The sequence below is a fragment of the Pollicipes pollicipes genome, unplaced genomic scaffold, assembly GCF_011947565.3.
Source record: "Pollicipes pollicipes isolate AB1234 unplaced genomic scaffold, Ppol_2.1 Scaffold_7231;HRSCAF=8579_pilon_pilon_pilon, whole genome shotgun sequence".
Taxonomy (NCBI): domain Eukaryota; kingdom Metazoa; phylum Arthropoda; class Thecostraca; order Pollicipedomorpha; family Pollicipedidae; genus Pollicipes; species Pollicipes pollicipes.
In genome coordinates this window covers 31,714,093-31,720,988 of record NW_023597034.1, presented here as the reverse complement: position 1 = coordinate 31,720,988, position 6,896 = coordinate 31,714,093, and the positions used below count along the sequence as shown (strand labels likewise).

Genomic DNA, 6,896 nt, shown 5'->3' with positions numbered 1-6,896 from the left:
CGCCGGCCGGCCGAGACGGACCGCCGCCGCCGCCGCCGACGACGACGGCGGGCGGGGCGGGGCGGGGCGGGACCGTCTGCTTCGGCTTTCACGGCGCCCGTCCAAGTCCGTTCCGGCTATGGCCCGAGTTTTCCGGCGCCCGTTTGATCAGCGTCCGTCTTGACCTCGCGGAATCCGAGGGCCGCGGTTCAACAGTCCACCCGACTTCGCAACTTCTAACAAAAGGCCTCCTGAGTGGCTACGCTTCCGCCGCCGCCGCCGACAAGCTATTCCCGCATATGCGCCATAAAACATCAAAGAAAATTATGCCGCGCGCGCGCCGCCGCCGCCGACACGGCCGCTGTGCCGCTCGTGCTCGGCCCACCACCACGCCCGCGGCAAGTGGCTCTAAAGCGCGGGAGGGCGCTGGCAGCTTGCGCCCACCCTGGGGCGGTGCTCTGACCTGACCTGACCTCGGGCGGCGGCTGCGGCGGGCGGCAGGCGCCGCCGGCGCCGTCCCAGCGGGGCGCGGCCCGGCGCGTATTTCAGGCCCGACCGACCGGTAATTGTATCAGCTCCAGTGGGGGCCGGTCTGAATGGGCCCGACCGCTGCGCGAGGCCGACACGCCGGCCACAGGAGCGTCGCATTCGCGGCGCAGCCGAAGCTGCGATGCCAACGGATGATCCACATAATTGGATCTGAATAATCCAGTCCAGGGATGCATTGAGCGCCCACGCAACCGCACTGTATCCCGTTGCCGAGGCATCGCATCGCCCCCCCCCCCCCAACTTCCCCGCGGCATCGCACCGGAGTTGCGAGGTTCGCAGGCAAACGTGAGAGACATGACGACATGGTGAACTCGTGTTGAGTGCCGGTGTGGAGTGCCGGCGTTGAGTGCCGGCACGACCGATCGATCATGAGCGCGATGCGATCGCGGCGCGCAGGAGCAGTACAGGACTGTGGATGCTGAACACCTGACTGTACAGCACACATCGTCGTCCACGTCTGATTCCTACGAGAACAAATCGACACCAGAACACAGATAACGCCAAAAGGCAACGGCATCTGGAGCATAGAGGCTGATGGAGGAGCTGGAAGACATTGGCGATCTCACAGCGAAGGGTACCGACAGTGAAGCGGTCAAGCCGAGCGCCCAGAAGTACGGGCATCGGATCGGGATCTTCCGCGGTTGCCTCCCTCCTGCCAGGGAGAGAGGCGGGCGACGTCACAGAGCCTCAGCAGTCCCATATCGACTCACCAGCTCGGTGCGGCTTTTAAGTCCCAATGATAACATCAATCTCGCCGTCATCGCCGCGATAACAAGTCAAACAGCACAATCGGCGGCGCATTTCCTTTTCCGATCTGTGAGCGGTCCTGCGGCAAGCAGCGAGCTAGGAACTTACGCCAGGCGGACAACCAACGCCCACTTTTACCGGTGCGTCTGCCAACCTTCATTCCACTTCGTCCGGGTCTCCCTTGTTTCTCCGCCTAAAATAAGCCCCCACCAGTCTGTACAGACAGGAGCGTGGCAAACGCCAGCAGCGCCCGGCACAGGTAGCGGAACGGACCCACGCAGAGGCGCTCGCGGCCCGAACCGGCAGCCAAAAACCCCGACTGGAAGAGGCCGGCGAAGGCCCCACGCCCACGCTCCGACCGGGACAACAGCCACCGGCCACAGCGCAGTCACACTGCCGACCAGGTGCCCGTGTGAGTCACGCCACCGGCGCCGCCCGAGCCGCGCCGGCGATTCGACGAAACGTTCGCGCGTAGGGCCCCGCACGCGCGCGCGAGTTGCGGCAGCCGGCGGCGACAGTCGCGCCGGCCGCCTCGTCAGGCGACCGGCACGTCACAGTCACGGACACCTGGCCATCAGACACACCATCAGTCGTGATGGTCGCGCCATCAGACAAACCATCAGTCGTGAGCCGGTCGACCGGCGCTCTCAATCTCGCGTCGGCGCTCCGCGTCGGTCGCGCAGAGAGAGAATGGCGCCCGCCGCAGCCCCCGCGGAGGGGGCGGACCCGGAACCGCGGCAGTCGCTTTCCGCCGGCACATCATCAGCCCCACCGCCGGCCATGTGCGGTCGGCAGAGCACGGCCGCTGATGGAGGAGACGCCGCGCCCGGGACAGAGCTGGCGGAATGGAGGAGCTCGGCGAGGCTGAACAACGCCGGCCCCGCCGAGAGACACGGCAGGGCCCAGATAAGGGACGAAGCACGTCCAGCTGGGAGAAAGAGCATGGTCCCAGAAATGGCACCAAGCCGTCAGCTGGGCGACAAGGCAGACCTAAGCCGGAGAAAAGCGGCTGGAGACAGAACAGATCAGCCGAGAGGCAAAGCAGCTGCAGTCGAGCAGGACGAGCGCAAGACCGACAGGACGGCTGCGCCGGTTGCAACAGGATCCGAAGAGTTAACAGATCCGGCACAACCATATCCGACAGATCCGGTACGGCAGATGCAGTGGATCTGACCAGATCCTGTGCAACAGCTCAGACGGACCCGAAAAGACACCGTACAACGTATCCGACAGACCCGATGCGGCAGATCCAGCGGGCTGACAGATCCCAATACAGACATATCCAACCGCGATCTGGTAAATCCGGCACAGAAAAATCCAACGGATCTGGCAAATTCCGTTGCAACAGATACGACCGGATCAGGAGGTCCGGTACAACATAGCCAGCAGATCCGGTGTTTGCAAACAGATCCGAAGGCCGGCGGTCACGCGAGCCAGCCAAGGTGGCGGCGGGCGGCCGGTCGGGATGGCGACGGGCACACGGTCGGGATGGCGGGGGCGGACCGGTCGGGATGGCGGGGGGCGGCCGGTCGGGATAGCGGCGGGGATCGGGATGGTGGCGGACGGCCGGTCGGGATGGCGGCGGGGGTCGGTCGGGATGGCGGCGGGGGTCGGTCGGATGGCGGCTGGGGGTCGGGATGGCGGCGGAGAAGCCGGTCGGACGGCGGTGGGCAGCCGGAACACATCGCGATGGGAGCCGACGTCCGCAGCTGGCCCGCTGTCGCGAGCAAACGCAGCAGTTCGGCGCCGGCTGCGTTATCTGGCACCGACCGACGCGACCTGGGACGCGGCCCGGCGGCCCGTCAACGGAGGCAACGTTAAGCGACAGCGAACGTGAGCGGAATCCCTGGGTTGTTCCGTTAGGCTTGGCAAGCCGCCACAGAAACAACAGCCCACGACCAGGAGGTCACGGGCGCAAAGACGAACTGCGCGGAGCAACCACCCTGTAATGGACAGCACATCTCACGGGCAGGGTAATAAAACAAAAAACAAAACACCAGACAATAGCCTCCACAGAGGTGAGGGAAAAGTCCGAATCACCCAGCCACCGGTCACGCATTCACCATCACCTAAGGGCCAATACAAAACATATCCGAAGCGACCGCTCCCAAGGACACCTAGTCCAGCGGCACACAGTGCGCTCGTACATGCCGTGCCACCGGCGCGCGTGGCGCAATCCTGACCCTGCCTGGTGCCGGATGACGAATGACGAATGACGGATGACGGACGACGGACGACGGACGGCGGATGACGGACAATGGACGACGGACGACTGTCGACAGTCTCACGGCACCAGCGCCCGGCGAGACAGCCAAGTGCTTGGCACTACGCCGCGGTGCCGACCGATAAGACAGGCCACTGCCGAGCGGCCGACGGCGAGAGCGCGTCGAGACGACCATCCGGCCCGGTTCGGCGAATGATGACGGCCGGGACAGCGGGGAGAGGTCAGAGTGTTGTCCCGGCAGACAGCAGCGGCGAGGACGTCACGTCCCCCGCTGTTTGGGGATGCGAGACGTCACGTCCTCCACTCTCTGGGGACGCGAGGGCATCACGTCCCCCGCTGTCTGGTGCCGCGAGGACACCACACCCCTCGCTGTCTGGGGGCATGAGGACATCACACCCCTCGCTGTCTGGGGACGCGAGGACATCACACCCCTCGCTGTCTGGGGGCGTGAGAACATCACACCCCTCGCTGTCTGGGGGCCTGAGGACATCACACCCCTCGCTGTCTGGGGACGCGAGGACATCACACCCCTCGCTGTCTGGGGACGCGGGGTCGTCACACCCCTTGCTGTCTGGGGATGTGAGGACGTCACGTCCGCCGTGCCGTGCCGCCGGGGGCTCCGGTCGTTTGTTTGTTATACGTGTACTGTTTGAGCCGCCGGTCGAGCGGGATGGTGGCGTCATGTTTCCGATCGCGGCCGCGCCCAGACGAAAACGGCCATGCAACTCGCAACCACCGCGTCGTCGCACTCCACTACCAGAATAGCAAAACGACTGCACGCACAGGAGCCGACGTCCGTTCGTGTTTCTCGCGTCGGCCGCTAGATGTCAGCACGTCCGACGGCGGATTGCGCCCGCGGTCGCCGTCGGCATATCTCGAAACTGCGCCCGTGCCGCGAGCCGAACGATACGGCCGGGCCGGTCCACCGCGACGCGCACCGCCGTCCGGACGCGTGCGGCCCGGCCGGCGGCAATAACGCGCCGCCGGCTGCTCATCAGCTCGATCTCGGCCGGGGCCGCTGGGCGCCTCGCGGCCGGCGACAGCCCTCGATGCGATCATGCCGCCAATACCGGCCGTCGGCGGGCTGCGGGCGGCGCCGTCCGGCCGCGCCGCTGCTCGTCTCCGTGGGCCCACCACCGGCCGGCGCGTGCCGGCGCGATCGATGCCCTTTTTTTCCTGTCGGCGTCACGCCGCCCGGTGGGATCCGAACCCGGCCGGACACGCCACACGACTATGCCTGGCGGGCGGCTGGCGGCCCGGTCGCGTCCGCTCGTCCGACGCGCTCGGCGGACGCCAGGCGCGCCTCCCGCCAGCACCTGTTGCTGCTCACGGCAGGCTTTCAATGGCGCCACATCCCATAGAGCCAAGCTGGCTTTTCTAGTGTGAGCACGTTTGGATAGCGGCCTGGCAGCGTCATGACACGCCATTGTAATGACTCCGGAAAGATTAAGTGCGCGGCGTGTCTGCTCAGTTGGCCCCACGCCGGACCACCACTGCAAGCGACGCCCCTCGCTGGGCCTGTGTTCCCCAACAAAGGCGCACGAAAACCTGCCCATTGGCCGGGTCGGCCCAGTCCGGGTCACAAGGATAAAGGTCAGGGGACGCAGGCCAGCCTCGACTCGCGTTCACGGCGCGCATATATACAGCACGAGGCACGCCCGCTTTCGCCTCTTCATCATGACTTGGTAGCTTAAGCGGTGTTAAAGATTAACGGTTTAAACGGTGATAATGATAAGCGGTCACAACAGTGCTGCCGATTAACGGTTTAAACGGCATCAGACACGCGGCAAGAAACTGAAGAGCTTCCGAGCATATTCCACCAGCGCAAACAATTCACATCGTAAACCAGCTTCCACCAGAGCTGGCCCTAGCACTCTTCTCGGCAGGCTGGGCTCTCAGCTCCGACCCGCGTCGCCAGGCCCACTGGACGGCGGCGTGAGAGCGGCTCGCGTGAGCGCCCCTGACCGCCCCACCGAAGACTAGAGGCTGGCGGCGGTGAGCGCCACTCCCATCCCGGCTGGCGGCGTCCGGCCGGCGCCGGCGGCAGCGGCGGAGCTCAGACGTCGGACGGCGCGCGGCCGGCGCGTACCACGGCCCAGGTCACAAAGCAGCCGGCTTTCCGAGCCGCGCATCGCGGCGCAAAAAGCCCCGAGAGCTGCCGCTCCGCCGCTCGGCTGGCAGAGTCCTCGCTCCGCGCGTCGAGCACTTTCGCTCGACTGACCTGGAGTGCACCCAGGGCGGGGGGGAGATGGGAGCGGGGAACGCCCACGTCACCTGAGCCGCAGGACGGAGTGCGTCCGACGGCGCGACCGTGCGCGATCAGTCTACCCCGGCTGGAGAAGATAACTTTTTGGAGTTTTACGGCGCATTAGGACCGCGGCCCATTTGGCGGCCCATCTCTCAACCTGCTCGTCGTGGGAAACGACGGAACTTTAAGCCGGCGGCTTGGCTCAAACCCGCCATTTTCGCGCCAGGTCGTGGGAGAAACCGTTACCAGCTGAGCATCGCTCGGTCCGCACAGCCCAAACCAGCCAGCTTCCCTGATCTGATCTGACTGGGCACGTCGTTCTGTTTGCCTGCGCTGGATTACCGCCGGGATTACCGGTGAGTCAGGCTTCGGGCGCCCGTTCACCTGGGGTCAGCTGTGGCCGCTAAGTTTACCCGGACCGGCGTGTCCGGCTTACCTGAGCTGCAGCGGGCGCTGCACCCCCGGCTCTGAGCGTCCCGCTCGTCCTGAGCGGCCGCCAGCGGCAGACCCGCGCGCCCGGCTCAGCGGACCGACCGCGCGGGCGCGGCGGTGCGGTGCGGTCGGCCGGCCCGTGCGCCGGTGGCTCCGAGCGGGCCCGCCTGGTCGATGCCGGGGCGTGCCGGCGGCACGGCCTAAGCGGACGCCCGCCCCAGCGGCCCTACTGGCCAAGGCTGTCCGCAGGGGGGTGGGGGGGGGGTGAGTGTGGGGGTCTGCCGCCGGGGACGCCGTCGCCGCCCGGCCGGCTGATGAAATGAAAACGTGCGCCATGGTCGCGTCTCGGGGGCTGGCCGGCGGCGGATGATCTGTCCAGAGACGGCGCCGCACGCGACACGAGCTCCACCAGCTCGGTTCGGGCACGACGACCTCCGTGCCGCCGTCTCGCTGTCGCAGGCGGCAAACGTCGAAAGGGAGCGTGCCGGGCACGTGACCGCCCGCCGACGCCCCCTTCGCCGGCTACGCCGCACGCTTCCCCGAAGCACCAGCGCTACGCCTTTGTAATAACAACGGGCGAGGCTAATGTTATTGAGCGCGCGAGTTATATAAGGTCGGCTCTTAGCCGCGCGGCCGGCGGCGGTTGGTTTGGGCCGGCGTCGTCACGGCGCACGAGCGCGCCGTGACGCCGCCGGTGCAGCACGCGCTGCTCACCGC

General features: G+C 66.6%; 1 protein-coding gene across 1 annotated transcript in view; it reads left to right on the top strand.

Moving 5' to 3' along the window:
• LOC119110001 (calmodulin-binding transcription activator 2) overlaps nt 1–6,896 on the top strand; it is a 118,711-nt gene that overhangs the window by 23,413 nt on the left and 88,402 nt on the right. The window lies entirely within an intron of this gene.